The 23,652-nt window shown below is 38.4% G+C and overlaps 1 long non-coding RNA gene across 1 annotated transcript in view; it reads right to left on the bottom strand.

Annotated features, from left to right (window-relative positions):
• Positions 1-20,616, bottom strand: part of LOC147998661 (uncharacterized) — a 62,710-nt gene extending 42,094 nt beyond the window's left edge. The window contains exon 1 of the long non-coding RNA XR_015645230.1: positions 20,466-20,616. This is a non-coding gene — a long non-coding RNA (uncharacterized LOC147998661). The remainder of the gene's footprint in view (positions 1-20,465) is intronic.
• Positions 20,617-23,652: the final 3,036 nt, after the last annotated feature.

Raw genomic sequence — 23,652 nt, 5'->3', positions numbered from 1 at the left:
GGATGTGTGCAGGATTTTGCATTGTCTAGATGGGCAAACTATATCATCAATTGGATCAGAGGTTTTTGTGTGGTGTTTTCTTTCATGTGACAACTTAATCAAGTTCAAGAGAGTGTGTGGTGGTGAGATGTACTGGACCTGCCTCGGAATTGGGATGTGTACGCCAGGTGTGGTGTGTCAAGGAAACTGACCACCTAGGTAGGAGGAAGCCAAGGAGAGAAAGTGTTGAGTGCAGGGTGGGGTGGGGTGGGGTAGGGTGGGGTAGGGTGGGGTGGGGTGGGGTAGGTGAGAATGTGTGGAGTATTATGTGGGGGAACTGGTCTGGAACTGGTCACGACTGACACTGCCTTTTTTTATTTTTACCGTAACATGATATGAAGGTATGTGCTTAGTCTTACTGTCAGGCCACTTTTGGTTGGTATCCCTGGGTTGCCTGTACTTTTTTGAAGGAATACTGGAGAAGAGTGAATTGAGGGAAAGAGGAGGTGTAAAGGAGGAGTGAGTGGAGTGGAGCGAGGGGAAACTGGTGGGAGTGTGTTGTATGAGAGAAGAAAAAAATTAAAAATAAAAGATCCATCTAGGAAGAAATGAACCTATATATCATTTAGTGGGAATCATCTTCTATGAAAGTGAACATTAGATTCTCTAAAAACAAAACCCCGAACAAGCATCCACCCTGCTACATCATTCATGGATACATACCCAGATGAGTCAGTCATCATAGGACATACACTATTTACTGCAGCGCTATCTGTAATTGACAATGTGGATGGACCAGCCTAGGTATTTATTAATGGATGAGTGGGTAAAGAAAGCATAGTACATGCATACATAATGGAGTACTGTTGAGTCTAAAAGAGGAATTAAATCATGTTATCTACAGGGGGAAAAATAAAACACAGAATAGGAGGTCACAGGTGAAATAGCCCAGAATCAGAAACATAAATATCCTATTTTCTTCTCTTGACTATCTAGACTTTTACAAAACAATACAGATGAAGAGGTAGTGCTGTTTGGGAAGAGGGGAGGGACTGGGATGAGATGGGAAGGGCTGCAGAGAGGAGATTAAGGGAATGAATATCATCAATGTATACTGCACACAGGCATGGACCTGTCAGAGTGAAATCCAATCTTTTTCACAGTTGTAAAACAATTTAACGAAAGTAAAAGAAATCCGTGCCATAGTGCTATAAACAAATATTAGGCTGAGTAGATAAGGCATTTAAATCTGTAACCTTCCTATAGGGAAATGATGCTAAATCAAGCAGATGTTTTATAAAGGTCCACATCAGAGTTTTAGAAATGAAAATGCCTGAGAAGATAAACACACTGAATATTGGTTTAAATATTGCAGTCAAAAAAATAAAGAAAAGTTTGAATTGGAAGAGATAACAATATAAAATGTGTTGACAGAATATTTTTAAAAAGCCCCAAAAGAGTATCGGTGGCTTGCTCCTCAGGGTCAAGACATTCAAGATACACATGACTGGGTTTTGTAAAGAAGTGGAAAAACCGAATGAAACCAAAACAACAACAAATCCTCCGAGTACAAAGAAACAATGGTGGGAAATTTTTAATCTTTTAAAAATGTACTTATTTTAGCGGTGTGTGTGTGTGTGTGTGTGCATGCATGTGTGTGTGTGTGAGCATGTTTGCATGTGTGTATGCATGTGTGTGTGCATGAGTGTGTGTGTATGCGTGAGTGTGTGTGTGTGCGTGTGTGGGTGTCTGTGTGTGTGCATGCATGTGTGTGCGTGAGTGTGTGTGTGTGTGCGTGAGTGTGTGTCTGAGTGTGTGCATGCATGTGTGTGTGTGTGAGCATGATTGCATGTGTGCATGCATGTGTGTGTGCGTGAGTGTGTGTGTGTGCGTGTGTGGGTGTCTGTGTGTGCATGTGTGTGCCTATGTGTTCTTGTGTGTGTACATCGCTCTGTGTGTATATGTGCAGATGAGTCTCTGTGCTCTGAGAGGTGTGGGATTCCCTAGCACTGAACTCACAGGAGGTTGTGAGGTACCTGATATGTGTTCTGGGAACTGAACCCTGGTCTTTTGTAAGCACAGTATAAGGTCTTAATTGATGAGTCATTGCTCTAGTGCTGAAAAGTACAATTTCCGATGTGGTAAGTAAGCATTTATGAAAACAGAATTACAAGTTTCTCTTTTATTTACCCTAACTAGTTCAGTTAAAGCAGGTCAGCAAAAATATTTCCAGGAGGGGGCAAACACTGTCTTGGAAACAGAAAGATTTGAGTCTCTTACAGAGCAGCAAAAGGGCTTTGTGTTTATACGAACATTTTAATATCAGCTCAGAATGTAGTAAAATTATCAGAGAAATTATTAAACTAGAATTGGGAGATTAGGCTTTTATGTGGTGTGTGTGTGTGTGTGTGTGTGTGTGTCTAAATTATGTATGTGTGTTCTCTCTTCTTGTTGCTTTTTAGTATTCCAGGGTGCTTTTCCAAATAATAGTTGTTTACAAAAATTTGCATATTACTTTTTCTGTGCCTTGAAAATTAGCATCCCTTACTGGCTAGAAGATATTCTAGGTTTCCAAGATCCTCTGTGGTATTCATCAGGGTGATTCAAGCTTAGTACGCTGAGTACATTTTTTGCTAGTACAAATGTGTTGCTAAGCAGATGTGGTACATCTAATTATGTAATACCACTTATCCGTTTCCCTAGGAAACACCCCAAATTTCACAATATTCAAGAGTCCCAAATTCAGCAAGGGCATGCTTTGTGCTTCTTCCTTGATACTGGGCAACGGGAGTGTCCATGATGAATGGAGGATTTATTGCTACTGATATTACAGCATTGAACTGAAATAAAATTCTCATGAAGTACCTAATGGTACTAATCAGTCTTTTTTATAAAGGGAGTGGATTGTGGCTTCCCTCAGCTTTAGGGTGTGAAGGGAGCTCACATTTCAGAACTTGCAACGACTAGAATGGGCATCTCATATGTGATGCTTAAACTGCCACTTTTTATTGACTGTGCCATAAATTCAGGTCCTTCAAATTTTGACAAGCTTAGTAGAAGTTGCATCTCAGGCTGGGCAGGCAGTCGTTCAGCCTTGACTCTAGAAATGACATCTTCAAGTGGAGTTACTTCACTGTTGGGAAGATACAGGTTAGCCCCCAACTGAACCCTGGCTTTTTACAAACTACTAATGATGGAGTTACATTTTTTTATTTATAGTCTTTATATTGATTCTTTCTATGGTGACAGCTTCCTATACAGCCACCTGGAAAAACAGATTATTTTGTTACCACTGTTGATGATAACTTGCTATTTTTTGATTTCCATCATTTCTTGTGATAAGAGGATATGCATGACTTTCTTAGAAGACACCCTGGTTTCTTTGATTTTAACTATTCACTTTGTGCTTTGTGTTACTTGAGCCATGTTTACGACATCATTGTTAAATTATTTTAATATTTTGCATTTTAATCTACTGCAATACATTTAATGGACATAAATTTTATCAATGTTAAAAGTTAATTTTGCACATCTATGAACTATACATGTTTGTACTGATTCATTCCCATGGTCACTGCCTTCTTGCACTCATCAGTTGAACAGTCATTAGGCTGATTAACATGCATATACAAGTGTGTGTGTGTGTGTGTGTGTGTCTGTGTGTGTGTGTGTGTCTGTGTGTGTGTTTGTGTGTGCGCGCGCATTGGTATGTGTTTTAAAAAGTGGGATGGACAAGAAGTTGTCTTGATAATACCAGTTACTATTTCATCAGTTCCAAAGTTAGATAATGTTAAATAGGTTTGATTTTTCAAAAGTATCAGATCCTGGATATCTTCAGGATCAAAGAGACAAGCTATGCAGAACCATTTGTTTTTAAAGAGACAACTTGAAGTCAGTTTATGCTCATTCGTGTTCTTGACATTATAAAAGAAAGTCTGTAGGAAATTTGTTAACTTCAAAGCTAAAGCTAACACTCTGGCAGAATTCTAGCTGCTATTCTCTTCCTGCTTATACATTTAAGAGATATGTATAAAAGTAAATCCCTCGAGACCCGGTGAGAGAGAGACCCAACCGCCTGGTCAGGTGGGCACTCCTGAGGCTGCAGAGCGGAAGAGACCACCAACACTGCTCACCCCTGCCCACATCCCTGGCCCAAGAGGAAACTGTATAAGGCCTCTGGGCTCCCGTGGGGGAGGGCCCAGGAGCGGCAGGACTTCTGCGCCTGAGACACCGCCGGAACCTGAAAGAAACAGACCAGATAAACAGTTCTCTGCACCCAAATCCCGTGGGAGGGAGAGCTAAACCTTCAGAGAGGCAGACAAGCCTGGGAAACCAGAAGAGACTGCTCCCTGCACACACATCTCGGACGCCAGAGGAAAAGCCAAAGACCATCTGGAACCCTGGTGCACTGAAGCTCCCGGAAGGGGCGGCACAGGTCTTCCTGGTTGCTGCCGCTGCAGAGAGCCCCTGGGCAGCACCCCACGAGCGAACCTGAGCCTCGGGACCACAGGTAAGACCAAATTTTCTGCCGCAAGAAAGCTGCCTGGTGAACTCAAGACACAGGCCCACAGGAACAGCTGAAGACCTGTAGAGAGGAAAAACTACACGCCGGAAAGCAGAACACACTGTCCCCATAACTGACTGAAAGAGAGGAAAACAGGTCTACAGCACTCCTGACACACAGGCTTATAGGTCAGTCTAGCCACTGTCAGAAATAGCAGAACAAAGTAACACTAGAGATAATCTGATGGCGAGAGGCAAGCGCAGGAACCCAAGCAACAGAAACCAAGACTGCATGCCATCATCGGAGCCCAATTCTCCCGCCAAAACAAACATGGAATATCCAAACACACCAGAAAAGCAAGATCTAGTTTCAAAATCATATTTCATCATGATGCTGGAGGACTTCAAGAAAGACATGAACACACTTAGGGAAACACAGGAAATCATTAATAAACAAGTAGAGGCCTACAGAGAGGAATGGCAAAAATCCCTGAAAGAATTCCAGGAAAACACAATCAAACAGTTGAAGGAATTAAAAATGGAAATAGAAGCAATCAAGAAAGAACACATGGAAACAACCCTGGATATAGAAAACCAAAAGAAGAGACAAGGAGCTGTAGATACAAGCTTCACCAACAGAATACAAGAGATGGAAGAGAGAATCTCAGGAGCAGAAGATTCCATAGAAATCATTGACTCAACTGTCAAAGATAATGTAAAGCGGAAAAAGCTACTGGTCCAAAACATACAGGAAATCCAGGACTCAATGAGAAGATCAAACCTAAGGATAATAGGTATAGAAGAGAGTGAAGACTCCCAGCTCAAAGGACCAGTAAATATCTTCAACAAAATCATAGAAGAAAACTTCCCTAACCTAAAAAAAGAGATACCCATAGGCATACAAGAAGCCTACAGAACTCCAAATAGATTGGACCAGAAAAGAAACACCTCCCGTCACATAATTGTCAAAACACCAAACGCACAAAATAAAGAAAGAATATTAAAAGCAGTAAGGGAAAAAGGTCAAGTAACATATAAAGGGAGACCTATCAGAATCACACCAGACTTCTCGCCAGAAACTATGAAGGCCAGAAGATCCTGGACTGATGTCATACAGACCCTAAGAGAACACAAATGCCAGCCCAGGTTACTGTATCCAGCAAAACTCTCAATTAACATTGATGGAGAAACCAAGATATTCCATGACAAAACCAAATTTACACAATATCTTTCTACAAATCCAGCACTACAAAGGATAATAAATGGTAAAGCCCAACATAAGGAGGCAAGCTATACCCTAGAAGAAGCAAGAAACTAATCGTCTTGGCAACAAAACAAAGAGAATGAAAGCACACAAACATAACCTCACATCCAAATATGAATATAAAGGGAAACAATAATCACTATTCCTTAATATCTCTCAATATCAATGGCCTCAACTCCCCAATAAAAAGACATAGATTAACAAACTGGATACGCAACGAGGACCCTGCATTCTGCTGCCTACAGGAAACACACCTCAGAGACAAAGACAGACACTACCTCAGAGTGAAAGGCTGGAAAACAACTTTCCAAGCAAATGGTCAGAAGAAGCAAGCTGGAGTAGCCATTCTAATATCAAATAAAATCAATTTCCAACTAAAAGTCATCAAAAAAGATAAGGAAGGACACTTCATATTCATCAAAGGAAAAATCCACCAAGATGAACTCTCAATCCTAAATATCTATGCCCCAAATACAAGGGCACCTACATACGTAAAAGAAACCTTACTAAAGCTCAAAACACACATGGCACCTCACACAATAATAGTGGGAGATTTCAACACCCCACTCTCATCAATGGACAGATCATGGAAACAGAAATTAAACAGTGATGTCGACAGACTAAGAGAAGTCATGAGCCAAATGGACTTAACGGATATTTATAGAACATTCTATCCTAAAGCAAAAGGATATACCTTCTTCTCAGCTCCTCATGGTACTTTCTCCAAAATTGACCATATAATTGGTCAAAAAACGGGCCTCAACAGGTACAGAAAGATAGAAATAATCCCATGCGTGCTATCGGACCACCACGGCCTAAAACTGGTCTTCAATAACAATAAGGGAAGAATGCCCACATATACGTGGAAATTGAACAATGCTCTACTCAATGATAACCTGGTCAAGGAAGAAATAAAGAAAGAAATTAAAAACTTTTTAGAATTTAATGAAAATGAAGATACAACATACTCAAACTTATGGGACACAATGAAAGCTGTGCTAAGAGGAAAACTCATAGCGCTGAGTGCCTGCAGAAAGAAACAGGAAAGAGCATATGTCAGCAGCTTGACAGCACACCTAAAAGCTCTAGAACAAAAAGAAGCAAATACACCCAGGAGGAGTAGAAGGCAGGAAATAATCAAACTCAGAGCTGAAATCAACCAAGTAGAAACAAAAAGGACCATAGAAAGAATCAACAGGACCAAAAGTTGGTTCTTTGAGAAAATCAACAAGATAGATAAACCCTTAGCCAGACTAACGAGAGGACACAGAGAGTGCGTCCAAATTAACAAAATCAGAAATGAAAAGGGAGACATAACTACAGATTCAGAGGAAATTCAAAAAATCATCAGATCTTACTATAAAAACCTATATTCAACAAAATTTGAAAATCTTCAGGAAATGGACAATTTCCTAGACAGATACCAGGTATCAAAGTTAAATCAGGAACAGATAAACCAGTTAAACAACCCCATAACTCCTAAGGAAATAGAAGCAGTCATTAAAGGTCTCCCAACCAAAAAGAGCCCAGGTCCAGATGGGTTTAGTGCAGAATTCTGTCAAACCTTCATAGAAGACCTCATACCAATATTATCCAAACTATTCCACAAAATTGAAACAGATGGAGCCCTACCGAATTCCTTCTACGAATCTACAATTACTCTTATACCTAAACCACACAAAGACACAACAAAGAAAGAGAACTTCAGACCAATTTCCCTTATGAATATCGACGCAAAAATACTCAATAAAATTCTGGCAAACCGAATTCAAGAGCACATCAAAACAATCATCCACCATGATCAAGTAGGCTTCATCCCAGGCATGCAGGGATGGTTTAATATACGGAAAACCATCAACGTGATCCATTATATAAACAAACTGAAAGAACAGAACCACATGATCATTTCATTAGATGCTGAGAAAGCATTTGACAAAATTCAACACCCCTTCATGATAAAAGTCCTGGAAAGAATAAGAATTCAAGGCCCATACCTAAACATAGTAAAAGCCATATACAGCAAACCAGTTGCTAACATTAAACTAAATGGAGAGAAACTTGAAGCAATCCCACTAAAATCAGGGACTAGACAAGGCTGCCCACTCTCTCCCTACTTATTCAATATAGTTCTTGAAGTTCTAGCCAGAGCAATCAGACAACAAAAGGAGATCAAAGGGATACAGATCGGAAAAGAAGAGGTCAAAATATCACTATTTGCAGATGACATGATAGTATATTTAAGTGATCCCAAAAGTTCCACCAGAGAACTACTAAAGCTGATAAACAACTTCAGCAAAGTGGCTGGGTATAAAATTAACTCAAATAAATCAGTTGCCTTCCTCTATACAAAAGAGAAACAAGCCGAGAAAGAAATTAGGGAAACGACACCCTTCATAATAGACCCAAATAATATAAAGTACCTCGGTGTGACTTTAACCAAGCAAGTAAAAGATCTGTACAATAAGAACTTCAAGACACTGAAGAAAGAAATTGAAGAAGACCTCAGAAGATGGAAAGATCTCCCATGCTCATGGATTGGCAGGATTAATATAGTAAAAATGGCCATTTTACCAAAAGCAATCTACAGATTCAATGCAATCCCCATCAAAATACCAATCCAATTCTTCAAAGAGTTAGACAGAACAATTTGCAAATTCATCTGGAATAACAAAAAACCCAGGATAGCTAAAGCTATCCTCAACAATAAAAGGACTTCAGGGGGAATCACTATCCCTGAACTCAAGCAGTATTACAGAGCAATAGTGATAAAAACTGCATGGTATTGGTACAGAGACAGACAGATAGACCAATGGAATAGAATTGAAGACCCAGAAATGAACCCACACACCTATGGTCACTTGATTTTTGACAAAGGAGCCAAAACCATCCAATGGAAAAAAGATAGCATTTTCAGCAAATGGTGCTGGTTCAACTGGAGGGCAACATGTAGAAGAATGCAGATCGATCTATGCTTATCACCCTGTACAAAGCTTAAGTCGAAGTGGATCAAGGACCTCCACATCAAACCAGACACACTCAAACTAATAGAAGAAAAACTAGGGAAGCATCTGGAACACATGGGCACTGGAAAAAATTTCCTGAACAAAACACCAATGGCTTATGCTCTAAGATCAAGAATTGACAAATGGGATCTCATAAAACTGCAAAGCTTCTGTAAGGCAAAGGACACTGTGGTTAGGACAAAACGGCAACCAACAGATTGGGAAAAGATCTTTACCAACCCTACAACAGATAGAGGCCTTATATCCAAAATATACAAAGAACTCAAGAAGTTAGACCGCAGGGAAACAAATAACCCTATTAAAAAATGGGGTTCAGAGCTAAACAAAGAATTCACAGCTGAGGAATGCCGAATGGCTGAGAAACACCTAAAGAAATGTTCAACATCTTTAGTCATAAGGGAAATGCAAATCAAAACAACCCTGAGATTTCACCTCACACCAGTGCGATTGGCTAAGATCAAAAACTCAGGTGACAGCAGATGCTGGCGAGGTTGTGGAGAAAGAGGAACACTCCTCCATTGTTGGTGGGATTGCAGACTGGTAAAACCATTCTGGAAATCAGTCTGGAGGTTCCTCAGAAAATTGGACATTGAACTGCCTGAGGATCCAGCTATACCTCTCTTGGGCATATACCCAAAAGATGCCTCAACATATAAACGAGACACGTGCTCCACTATGTTCATCGCAGCCTTATTTATAATAGCCAGAAAATGGAAAGAACCCAGATGCCCTTCAACAGAGGAATGGATACAGAAAATGTGGTACATCTACACAATGGAATACTACTCAGCTATCAAAAACAACGAGTTTATGAAATTCGTAGGCAAATGGTTGGAACTGGAAAATATCATCCTGAGTGAACTAACCCAATCACAGAAAGACATACATGGTACGCACTCATTGATAAGTGGCTATTAGCCCAAATGCTTGAATTACCCTAGATCCCTAGAACAAACGAAACTCAAGACGGATGATCAAAATGTGAATGCTTCACTCCTTCTTTAAATGAGGAAAAAGAATACCCTTAGCAGGGAAGGGAGAGGCAAAGATTAAAACAGAGACTGAAGGAACACCCATTCAGAGCCTGTCCCACATTTGGCCCATACATATACAGCCACCCAATTGGACTAGATGGATGAAGCAAAGAAGTGCAGACCAACAGGAGCCGGATGTAGATCGCTCCTGAGAGACACAGCCAGAATACAGCAAATACAGAGGCGAATGCCAGCAGCAAACCACTGAACTGAGAATAGGTCCCCTATTGAAGGAATCAGAGAAAGAACTGGAAGAGCTTGAAGGGGCTCGAGACCCCAAAAGTACAACAATGCCAAGCAACCAGAGCTTCCAGGGACTAAGCCACTACCTAAAGACTATACATGGACTGACCCTGGACTCTGACCCCATAGGTAGCAATGAATATCCTAGTAAGAGCACCAGTGGAAGGGGAAGCCCTGGGTCCTGCTAAGACTGAACCCCCAGTGAACTAGTCTATGGGGGGAGGGCGGCAATGGTGGGAGGGTTGGGAGGGGAACACCCATAAGGAAGGGGAGGGGGGAGGGGGATGTTTGCCCGGAAACCGGGAAAGGGAATAACACTCGAAATGTATATAAGAAATACTCAAGTTAATAAAAAAAAAAAAAAAAAAAAAGTAAATCCCTCAACAATACAAGGCGATTTATTTGGGATTTACTGTTTGAAACAGTATTTATTGATTTGTGTATAAGACATATTAACTAAATGATGTGCTCACCCTTCTCGTTCATCCTGGCGTTCTTTATAGGCTTGATCTTCACAAGCAAATAACCGATCATGGATTTGTTAAATTCTTCCAGAGTAGGATTTTGGTTTTGTTTCAAGAATTCCATCTCCAATAAGAATACTGAGGTCTTTTTCCTAGGCCAGTCATCCTACTCTTCAGACTAACACATATCCAATAGATAAGAATATAAGAAAGCTTGTCCCATTCCTCTCTTAAAGTGTTTCAGCTTACTCTCCTTTATCTGTCAGAGAAGATATTAATTTTGATATAAATCATAATGCAGAGAATGTATTCAATAGTCACATTTTAAAAAGATGTTTTAAAATTTTAAGAGTGTAGAAATGTAAAACTTATTACCTCTTAAAGTTTGTTTTTGAATCACAGCATTTCATATGGAACTAAATAATTTTCGAACTTTGTTTTCTTTATCCAATTTTAGGTTAATGTTACTGATGCACTTTTTTTCTTTTAAGTCACATTTTTCTATATGCAGATTCAAAGCCGTGGCTATAAGAATTTAAATGCTAAGTGGAAACTCGGATTGAAACATTCCATTATAACAAAACCACAAACTATGACATAGAGAAATTTGACTTTCCATGTAATTTTCTGTAGAAGGATATAATCTTTTCTAATTTACTTATTCCTGAATCATCTCCTTTATTAGAAGTTGCCCATTTGGCAGTAATAAAGCATGCAGTATAAAATAGTACCTGCATTTGAGTAAGCAGTGGGGTTAGTCTCATGATGTGAGGCTGGGGACTGGCTATCAGGCAGTTTGGGTCTTTGACTCATCTACAGTTCCCCACTATTGACCTCAGCAGGCATGAGGAAACGTGGTGGGTGTTGAAGGACACGCAGATTGAGAAAGGAAAAAATACCAGAATCAAGGACAATAGGTGACAATCATTTAGATTCATCATGATGTGATTTATTATGGCAGGAAATTCTGAACACTTTAGACTTTTCCTTTCTTTGTAAAATTCATGAAGAGGGAATGGGATGAAATCCACCACAGGAATGTAAAGCACAATGTAGCAAAATAGTAAGGTATTTGATTCTCTACATGCAAATGCAAACAAAGGCAATATTTTTTAGTGTCCAAATGTTATTCCCTTCTTTCCATTATTTCCCTTTGGGAGGTGTTTTGTTTTGTTTTTGTCTTTTTTGAAGACAAGACATGAATTCTCTGCTTTGGATTTCTTTGTATGTATTAGCCCTACACTTACATTTCCAATAGTTTCTGAGACTTATAAACTGATAACTCTCTTTGGGGACCAGAAATCATTTCTTGCCTTGCAGCTAGCTCTTCTAGTACCATGAAAACTAGCCAGCAGGAAAGGAACTTCTAACACAGTTCTTGCTCGACTTCTTTGTATACTACAAGATTATGTATGTCTTTAGCAACAAGATCTTACCATTAGTATAAAAACAAATTAGAGAGAATTTTAACCATCCGTTCTTTTTAAAGTACTTGGAACTAAAGTCCATGTGACAGAAGTAGTGGTACCAGTATAGAGAAACAATGCCAAGGTAGTGAAGACATAGTCACGCTTAATCCTGGGACTTGTGTTTTGTGTTGACCACTGAAAATGATTTTCTCAGAAGTAAAGTTTCCCCAGAAAACTAAGTGAGAGAAAAACTGCCTCACTACTTACTAGAAAGTAGCTATATTCCTATTATCTTGCTATTTACACATTTCATAATAAATGCTGAATTTCCCCATGTACGTTTCCTTTGCTACTATAGCATGAAGCATTGTCTATTTACTTCCATTTATCTTATGACTATGTAGCATCTCATTGGGACAGGAAAAAACAAAGAAGTAAAGACTTCTAATTCTTGAAAGTTATGATTTAGCAATCAGACTACTGCCTACCTGTAGTATGATAGTGTCCATAGCAAGCGTGATGATAATGTCCACAGTAATCAGTAAGAAGTGGGGAAATGCTCTCATTTAAGAAAAAATAGAATATGGACTTTAGGACTAGATTTAATCATATATATATTCAATTATTTATTTCATCATTATTAAATTAATGACTCAGAGACTCAAAACGTTGCCTTCAACTGAAACCACTTCAACTGTTTGCAAAAGGATGTGGAAAAACTTATAAATACATGGGCCACAATAACAAAAATATGCATTCCATGGGTAATTTACTGGGTTACTATGGACAGCCAATTTAATAATGTCAGCCTCTATAAGCTACAATGTTGTGACTATCAATCAACATAGAATAACCAATGAATCTGCAAGTGTTCTTCCTCACCTGTTCGCAGGTAAAAAGAGAACGTGTATGAACTGTGGACTTTGCTGAATAGGGTTATGGCTACTTAACTTGTATCAGTACTGTGAAGAGGGAATGGTAAGAACTTGAGGAACATATTCTAGGGATATGGTGTTGCCTACAGTCTCAACTTGCTTTACAGGGTTGGTTTTCAACTACAGGTCTGCTCGTGCCTGAAGAAAGCTTTCACTTTGTTATCTGTCTGGATAAATACAATACTTTCCATTGTGTAACAAATCATTCAAATGCCTGGATCAGGAAGCAGAAAGGACTAGTTATAATAAAGTAATAGATAAAGAAAGAGAGAAAGAAGAAAGGAAAGAAGAAAGAAAGAAAGAAAGAAAGAAAGAAAGAAAGAAAGAAAGAAAGAAAGAAAGAAGGAGAAAGAAATTCTGACTCTGTGGTTTGAGAGGATGCCTGGTGCCTTTATAGAAGACAAGTGTGGGAACCTTGTTTCTACATCTTTGATCTTGAGCTGATGAGATCCAGCTCTCTGGAACTCTGTCTGGTACAGATCAAGGGTTCTGGTTGATCTGATGCTCATGTAGGGGAAGACTGCACTAACTTACAGTGAGGTATTTACGGTGTTGCATAACCAGGAATTTATATTTGTTCTTAACCCTGCTTTACAAGATTCACTTATTTGATTCATTCAACCATAGTGATTCTTCAAGTCAGTGTTGTCTCTTGAACTGGATAATTGTATGATGTCTTTCTACTAGCAACCAGAGGTTCAATTCAATTAGCTAAACATCTAGGAAAATGAGTTCAGAACTTAACTGTGATTGTAAGTTAAGGAATAGTGTGTGTGTGTGTGTGTGTGTGTGTGTGTGTGTGTGTGTGTGTGTGTATGTATGTGTTTTGCTGGATCTAACCAAAAGCTTTGTATAATGAAAGACAGCATCCTACTACAGAGCTACATCTTAAGTTTTGCAATAACCATTAATGGTTATTCTTAGTTTTCGAACTCAAAACATACCAGGATAATCAGATTAAAAACTTAAAAATTTCAAACTTTTTATATTAACATAGCCTAATTTTATTTGCTTCATATTTACAAGTTAGATACCTTTGAATATCAATGCCAGAGGAAGAAGCCGAGAGATTCTCTGATTCCATGCCTTAGTCAGGCTGTGGTGTTAAGAGTGTCTGTATCAGATTCTTGGCTTCCTTCCTTCTAAGATCTGTGAAACTAAGAATCTATGGTTCATTGCAGTGTCAGTTAGGGTTTGGATATGGGATGTAAAGTAATAAATAAGGATTAAAATGTCAAAAATCTTTGAACCAAATTACTCCCTTTGGTGTCTGTCATTTTCTGCCAGGAGAGCACAGGGGCCAGGAAACTAGTCTCTCAGTGGGAAATACAGGAAGAAACCACTTGAATCACAGCTTAGACATTCAGCCCAAACAAAGCAGCTTTCAAGAGCTTACATCTAACCACAGCTTGGAGAATCAACATAAAAAAGTGAACAAATCGTGTTTATCAAATGTCTCCTTAAAATTACTTTGGCATCTTGCTTTGTGACTACATATTTCCACAGCTGTTAAAGATGATAACGATGGTAAAATCAAAATGCCCAGAACTGGGGGAGGGAGTGGGAGACCTGCTGTATTTGGGTAATTAAATTTTATTAGAAAAATAATACAAAGAAATTTTGTGGGTAATGACGGTAATTCAAGCTGACAGAGAACATTCATACTCTCGTAGGAAATATGTAGTGGTCTAATATTGTGACTATAGATTCCCTGAGACATTGCCATGGGAAGATAGAGCGTTCATTTTAAAGGACTTGTATTAGAAGGGATGAAACGTATTCTTTTATCTTTTTTATGTTTTCTTCTTATGTAGATATCTTTTGAACATTTATTAGCCATGATTTAATAACTATCAATTCATGATATTGAAAGTTTGTATTTGGTACTTCTCTGTAGACAATGATTCCTCACTGATCTAGAATAGAAACATTTTGGTTTAATTGAAATGAAATTTTGAACACAGGCCCTGATTCTTGGGCTAGTGTTTTTCAAAATTTCAACAAACAGTACTGGAATGAATGAATAAATAAAGGAGATTATCTCTTGAGCCTATTTTCTTACATAGAAATGAAAGATTAAACAGCCTTCTAATTACGTTTCTAAGAAGGGAACTTAGATTCAGCCTTGCTGTAGCCCTTGCCTGAATGTAAAGGGGCTACAGTAGGTATAAAGTGTTAATGTCCTTACTCATATCCTATTTTATTATTTTGATTCATTTTAGATGGAAATCTTCCTAAACTGCTATAAATACTATCCCATTTTTAGATTGCTAGAACTGACTAGTGTAAATCACACAGTGAAAACTTGTATTTCTTGTCTTCCTGTGTTTGCTGAGCAGTAGTGTCAGTAATTCCCTCTTTATTTACAGGGAGATAAAACACTAATAGAAAAAATGATCTTGAACAGTCACGTGTGATTGTGATGGCACAGAGACAACAAGGTTTAAATTCAAGCACTTAGCCTCCAGAATTCCTTTATTTAACCCTAATGCAGTAAGTACCACTGGGGATACAAACTGAACAGGAAGAAAGTGAACAATGCCTAGTAATCATCAGTGTCCTGACTTCTCGAGAAACTGTAACCACCTCCCACATGTTCCCACTGCCAGGACCCACCATCCCTTACCTTACATGGTGGACCCTATCTTTCAAACCATGAGCCAAAAGAAATCATGTAAAAGTTAGCTCCTGTCTGACATTTCTTCAAAACAATGATAGTGACCAACCTCACCAATTCATTAAATGCCAGAGCCGAGCAACAGACCCAAAAGATACAGTTATGAAGGTCAAAAGCATGAAGCACTGGGATATGGAGGCGATTTAAATGAAATGTTTGTTCTGTTTATTAAAACAATCACATTCCTTTCACAATTTTAAAACGACACTTTGTTTTCCATAGTTGGAAGAATAAGGAAGGAAGTTGTTAAAGTAACAAGAAGCAAAGTAGCACTGAAATGAAAATAAGCATTATTATAGGAAAATAAGAATTCCTAATCTCTTTCCTAGATTTTCTACCTCCATGGTTGTCTCCCTTTGTGATTTCTTTATGGTTTCTATTTCCAGTTTTAGATCCTGAATGAACTTGTTCACTTCACTCAGGTGACAACAGATGCTGGCGAGGGTGTAGAGAAAGAGAAACATTCCTCCATTTTTGGTGGGATTGCAAGCTGGTACAACTGCTCTAGAAATCAGTCTGGCAGTCCCTCAGAAAATTTGAAATTTTAGTTATACCACCCCTGGTATGCTCCAAAATATAACAAGAACACATGCTCCACTATGTTCACAGCAGCTTTATTTATAATAGCTAGAAGCTGGAAAAAAAAAGATGTCCTTCAACAGCGAAATGGATATAGACAATGTGGTACTTCATGAAATTCTTAGGCAAATGGATGGAATTAGAAAATATCATTCTCAGTGAGGTAACCAAGTCACAAAAGAGCATACATGGTATGCACTCACTGATAAGTGATTATTAGACCAAAAGCTCGAAATACCCACGATACAATTCACAGACCACATGAAGCTCAAGAAGAAGGAAGACCAAAGTGTGGTTGCTTCAGTCCTTCTTAGGAATCTCTGGTCATACAAGTGAGCAGTACCTCGGATGGGCTGGACTGTTGCTATAAAAATCATATTCAGCAACATTATTTAATTCCTTCTATATATTTTATATTGGTTATGTCTTTCTTATGTCACAATCATTGGAAAGCTGAACTCTATTCTTCCAACAGATTTTTCTTGAGAATGCCTATGCTGGGATAAGATTAGTATGTGAACGCCTAAAATTCAAAGGCTGCTTGAAGTAAGACAAGTTTTGAGAGGTACTAGACTACTTTAATGTTGGTGCCACAGGAAAAGCAAAGCACATTCTAAGCTTTCTATTATAACAAGTTAGTACAAGCAAGACCATATTGTAAACAGTTGGCTTCCCAAGAATGGATACAGAAAATGCTGTACATTTGCACAGTGGAGTACTACTCAGCTATTAAAAACAATGACTTCATGAAATCTGCAGGCAAATGGAAATATCTTCCAGAGTGAGGTAACCCAGTCACAAAAGAACACACATGGTATGAACATACTCACTGATAAGTGGATATTAGGCAAACAGCTCAGAACACCCATGATACAATTCTCAAACCATATGAAGCTCAGAATACACAAGATCCAGTTCCTTCTGACTATATGTTATCTATATGAAAACAATATTAAACTTGAGTCCACTGGTAATCATTTTCTTCAGTGACTAATGAGAATGATGGTATGAAAACTAACTTTGGAGATATATATATATATATATATATATATATATATTCATTCCTGTGTTTTCCTGTGTATGTGTGTGCATGTGCACATATGTGTGTGTTTATTGTATATTTGTTTATATGTTAATTATTATGTGGTTTGAGATCTACCTTTAAGATACTATACTATTTGTAAGTCTAACTCGAGAAACATATGAATATCTTAGCACCAGGCATGTGCTATAACTCCAATCTATACCACTCTTAGCCATCATCCAGAGTCTAAATGCCAGGCTGGACTGGGCATTTTCCTGCTAGGGTGAAGAAGATCTGCCGAGAAATCATCAATTGAGTGGAATTGTACAGAATGTTGTTTTCAGTCAAGGAAAGCTGGTATACAGAAGGAATGTGAACCGTGATTATAACTGATACTGCTGAAATGTTGGCCATGACAGTGCATGGCTGCTGCTCCAACATTTTAGAGCTAGAAGCAAGACTAGGAGTTCAAAGTCATTCTCAGGTACACAGTGGATTCAGGTTCAGCTCAGAATACATGAGGCCTTGAATAAAAACAATAGTAATAGACCCTTGAGAAAGATAGCTTCCTGGGGCTTTGTGGGAAGTAGAAGAGGATGATGAGGGGAGGAAGGATGGATGAGAAATGGTAAAAGGCATGAATGTGATCAAATCATTGTCTGTATGTATGAAACTGCCATCATGAAACCCATTGTTACACATAATTGACATGTACTAATATTATCTTTAAGAAACTATTGGAAAAATATGAAAAATGTCAGCTATGTCTGTATCAGAATTCCTCTGAGATCAGAGGTAGTATTCCTTTAAAGGTATTATGGAAACATAATACAATGTAACTGAGATTCATATTACTGCTCTGAACTTAGTTTTGCAAATCATGTTTTTCTGTATATGTTAATGGCCCACTATTTTTGATGGTTTTATCGTTGTTCTCATCAAAGTATGTGACACTATGTATTCTTTAAAAAAGATTTTTTCCTGGTATATTTGGCTTTATATAAATAACAGAAAAAGTTATAGTTTGATATCTAATTTGTGCCGTGGTTCTCATTTTTACACATTTACCAATTACCTAATGTAATCACATTTTTAGTGCTCATTACACAAGAACGCCGTGATGATGAACAACTTGTGGGGATTCTAGATGTCATAGAGAAGAATTTCTCTATTACAGAGACAGGCCAGAATGAGAATAATTGTTTTCAAGAAAGATGGTTGAGAAAAGAGAAATTTCACACACAGACAAAATTAGAGAAACTTTTTCATCTCTTCCTGTCCTTTGTTCTTCATCGTCCTTCCTTTCTTCTTCTCTCTCCTGTCCTACTTCATTCTCCTTCCTCTTCTCCTCCTTGTTTTCTTCCCAAGGTACATATACTAGAGATGGCATAGTTTACCACAGGCCTCTATCATCTAATGTAGACTCTCATGTGTCAAAATCTTATGTGAGTATTCACTGCCCAGTCTTAAAGTGGCCTGGCATTTTATCTATATTAGCGCCTCTTTTGCAAGTATTAAAGAATTTTATATCAACATGCTTCCTAAGTAGGATTTTAAGTTCATTCGTCTATTACTAAAAGAAAAACCAAACAAAATAACAGATTTATAGAGTATATACATTAAACATTTGATGGGTATGTTAACAGAAAAATAAAAGAAAATATTTACTTTTGTCTATATTTGGGGATTAAGACCTGTTTTACCTATTTTAATCATTTATAGTACTTATATCTTAAATTTTACTTTTTGTGTATGTGCATGTGTCTGTGTATGTGGGTGGCCAACATACACCATGTACATGTGTGAGTCAGATGGTAGTTTTCAGAAGTTCAGTCTCCTCTTCTACTGTTGGGTTCTGAGTATCAAACTCAGGTCAAAAGGCTTGGGGGTAAGCACCTTTAAGCCACTGAACCATTTCACCTGATCCATTGGTATTACTTAAAACCTAATCTTTTACTAGTCCAATATTGCTCTTAAAATAAAATGCTTAACAATTTTTGTACACTAAGTCACTTATGTGTTATTTAAATATGTGGTCATTCATGATAAAAAATTTAGTTCAAGACCTCAACATGATTTTGATGGTCTTTGTTACTATAAGTCAGGGTTCTCTAGAGATATACATATATACATGTATATATATATATACATACATATATACATATATATATATGAGATTTATTAGAATTACTGACTGTGTTCTATCTAATCCAAAAATGACTGCCTATGACCAGAAAGTCTAAACATCCAGGACTTGTTCAGTCCACGATGCTGGATGTCTCAGCTGGTCTTCAGTATATCCTGGAATGCTGGATGTCTCAGCTGGTCTTCAGTATATTCTGGAATCCTGAAGAAGTAGGCTTTAATGCCAATGAAGTAATGGACTTGCCAATGAGTGTGAAAGCAAGCAGGCAAGAGCAAGTGCTTCCTTCCTTCATGTCGGTATATAGGTTTCCAGCAGAAAGTGCGACCCAGATTAGTGATGGGTCTTCCCACCTCAAAAGATCTAGATTAAAGATATTTCATTTCAAATGATTTAATTAAGCTAAAAACCATCCATCACAGGTATGCTCAGCCATTCGGGGGTTTTAGTTAATTCCCAATGTTGTCAAGTCGACAACAAAAATAGCCAAGAGAGATACATATCAAGAAATATTTCATAACTTTTAAGAAAAGATTTAACTTTATTCTTCTACCATGTGTTATATGCATATGAGTGTAGGCATTCGCAGAGGCCAGAAGATGTCTTGCAGCTAGAGCTCAGGGGGTTGTAAGCCACACAGCCTGGATGCTGGGAAGTAAACTGAGACACTGAGCAAGTGCTCTTCCCTGCCGAGGCTCCTCTCCCCACTTAAGTACTTTTGAAACATGAGCAGAACAGGGCTGAGAACCAGATCACACAGCAAACAGCATGTAAATGTGGGAGGTCCAACACTTCCGATCTCAAAATAATTTATTTTCTTACTAAGCATTGTTAACACCTATGTTTTTGTTGGGAGCATTGCTAGTCAGAACATATATAGAAGAGACATACAGGTTTAAAGGTCATTTTCTGACAGGAAGAATTTCTTTAGAACAGGTAGAATCACTTCTGTTAGTTGAAAATCTTTCTTGCCTTAGGGCAATGATTCTTAATCTTCTAGAACTGTCAGTCTTTAATACATTTCCTCATGGGGTGGTTAACCACAACCATAAAGTCATTTGCATTCCTACTTCACAATTGTAATTCTGCTACTGTTGTTAATCATAATGTAGATATCTGATAAGCGACATATCTGGTACGCGACCTCTGTGAAAGCGTCATTGGACTGCCAGTGGGATTGTGACTTACAGTTGAGAAGCAATGCTGTAGATCCTTTCATGCAGCTCCTTCTGGGACAAGCACAGAGTTATTAACAATCACTGTGTGCAATCAAAACTCTAGGTAAAAACAGGTGCTGTCTTAGACATTTTCCATCTTGACTTAGAAAAGAAACAAATCGACATATTTAAATTTTGGGTTTTATATTTAAGTGCTCTTAGAAAACCCACGTGGCATCACTTTTCCCATTTCACCTTCCTCATCTGTAAGGAGCAGACAAATAGAGATATTGGTCCCCAAGGTATTGCCAAGAGGAGTATTATTTTCTCTATTGGGTGGTAGTGCTTGTATTTTTTTTTCTAGCTATCAGGAGCTTCTGTTCATTTTTGTTTTAGTAACTCTACTTTTAGACAAGTTTTCTGGCATGAAGTATTAATATAATCATTTATGGAGAAGAGATGACAGTTAAATATTGTTAGTATGTTGAGAGGCTAGTGTTTAAATGCTGTATGTAACTTCGCGGTTAGCTTAATATTGGCATGTCGTGGTTTGGTGTTCACACTTTATCGCTTCCCTAAAGTGGATGGAAATTATATTCTCGTATTTGTATCTCCAAAACATACCACCTCACAGCAAAAGACACGCTGCTGACATCTCGATGACAGGAAGAATGGTCTGTGTGAGTGATAACAGGCACAGCCCTATTCCCGGACCTCGAAATTTATCTTCTGGGGTGCCAGCTCACCTACCTTCTATAGCCTTGCTGGGCGAATTTTAAAATGACTGTTCTGTCAACCTTTTCATGTGATGAGGACATCCAGACTGCCACAGGTGCCAAATACAGAAAATGTCATTTGCAATAGTTTCAAAGTCATTTCTGCTCTGACTCAGCTGTGGCCAATGACACACACAGAGACACGTGAGAACCTTGACGCTTGTCCTGGGAAGATACACACGTTCTAAAGAAAGAAAACTATTTGGAAACTTCTGAATGTGACAGCTTTCCTTGTTCACACTCAGCAAACACATTAGTTGGATTCTTTTGATTATCAATTAGTAACTTGTTTCCTGGTAGTGCAGGCATTGATGCTGTTTTTAGCATTAAAAAGTCTTGTGAGCAAAAGTAGAGTTTAGTATGTTATAGGTGTTATGATTACTGGGCTGTGGGCAATATCCTTGCAACTCTTATAATTAATAAACTTTTAGACCGTTATTTTCCTGATAGGTTTCATGAAAAGGTCTACTGAAAAATAATAAAATAAAGGATTGGATCATGCTATTTTCCTAGACAAATCACATTTCACATTTTGCATAATTTAATTCTTGGACTGGAGAGCTCATAGGGTACAGAAGGCCATAGCCTTCTGACACTTTGATCTAAGTGGTAGCAATCTAAAATCCTAACTTTGATTTTTTTCTTTCCTCAAGAGGCTATGTTGATTTCTGATAAAGGAGAAACCAAGGAGACTATTGTGGGTGATATTAAAATCAACATAGTAACGATATAAACCAGTCAGCTAGACAATATAAGATTGTGCTAATTTGAGTTAAAAAAATCTATTTTTGAAAGGTAAGACAGAAATTATTTCATACTGTAGACTGTGCAACAAACTTTTTTTTTAATAACTTGAGTATTTCATATTTACATTTCGAATGTTATTCCCTTTCCCGGTTTCCGGGCAAACATCCCCCTCCCCCCTCCCCTTCTTTATGGGTGTTCCCCTCCCCATCCTCCCCCCATTACCACCCTACCCCCAACAATCATGATCACTGGGGGTTCAGTCTTAGCAGGACCCAGGGCTTCCCCTTCCACTGGTGCTCTTACTAGGCTATTCATTGCTACCTATGAGGTCAGAGTCCAGGGTCAGTCCATGTATAGTCTTTAGGTAGTGGCTTAGTCCCTGGAAGCTCTGGTTGCTTGGCATTGTGCAACAAGCTTTTATTTCTTTTACTCTGATTCTGAAACGGGAAAGTGGAGATAAAGAATTCTATCAGCTAATGTGACCTCCTTTTCTTGCTTATTTATTTCAGCATAATACACTATATAGAGGCTCTGTGGTTATTATTAGCTCCCATAACAAAACATCAAGAGTTCAGATTGCTGCTCTGATAATTCACCCTCACCATGAGCAGGTTACTCTCCTCGTGACTCAGTTTCCTCGACAATAGAATGGAATTAACACAAGTACCTATTGTACTGTGATTAATCCCTTTAAATTTTTAAGATGGAGCTCAATAAATACTGTCTCTTATAATAATGAATCCTGTAATTAAAAATGGGAGAAAATAAATTGGGGTACAGATGCCTGACTTTGAGAGATATTCTCAGTCTAGAGTCCAGGAATATATTTTGAGGTGTCTGTCTGTGTTAAGCAGAGCTCATGGGAATTGCCAGAGACACGGAAGCATTTCACATGGTGAGGAGAAGAGCCAAAAACCTCCAGCAAGCGCTAAAGATAGACCATCGCCTGCACAGAATTTGTCTCATACACGTTTACAAGTCAGGCATAACGTGACACACTCAGGAAGCCTTTTAGAGGGTAAGTAGAGGGTACGTGAGCAACAGTATTAATTGGCTGTTCATGGGGCTATTGCCTGCATCAAATCTTTGGTGTCTGAAACCAGATCGCACTGACTCCAGTCACCAGGGAACTGGTTCCATCTTTTTCTTGTCCTCCCCAGTGAGGGCAAGAAAAAGCTGCGTTAAGTTCAAGTAGTACCACATTTTCATTTGAGGAGGGTGAGAGAGATATTTCTAGTGTTCCACTGTGGAATGAAATGCATAATAAGAGAGCAACTCATGGCCAAGACACAAGAAAGGACGGCAAAAAAAAAATGTAATTTTCAGGGCTGGGGATCACTACTATTCTGAACTCTTTAATGAAAGAATGGAAGACTAAGGACAAGTAGACAGCTAATCAAAATTGACAGCTTTTGTGGTACCTGGAGCTTGGGGACCTGAACGAAAAAGTCTTTGGCAATTGTTTTACAGTGCTGTGAGGGACAGCAGTGGTCAAGCAAACACTCTTAAGGACTCTTGCTTTTCTCCTCGTATCAAATATGTCTATCCTGACAACTCCACAACTCCAACTCATTGCATTCCTCTTGGTTAGGTCAAAGCAATTGAACATAACTGGAAAAGAAACACACATTGGGACTAACGGGTTTCAATGTAAATTCACAGTCCTTTTTCAAGCAGGGATGCTGCACTGTCCTA

The sequence above is a fragment of the Rattus norvegicus genome, chromosome 20 (genome assembly GCF_021556685.1).
Source record: "Rattus norvegicus strain SHRSP/BbbUtx chromosome 20, alternate assembly SHRSP_T2T, whole genome shotgun sequence".
Classification (NCBI taxonomy): Eukaryota; Metazoa; Chordata; class Mammalia; order Rodentia; family Muridae; genus Rattus; species Rattus norvegicus.
This window is presented reverse-complemented; position numbering and strand designations above follow the sequence as displayed.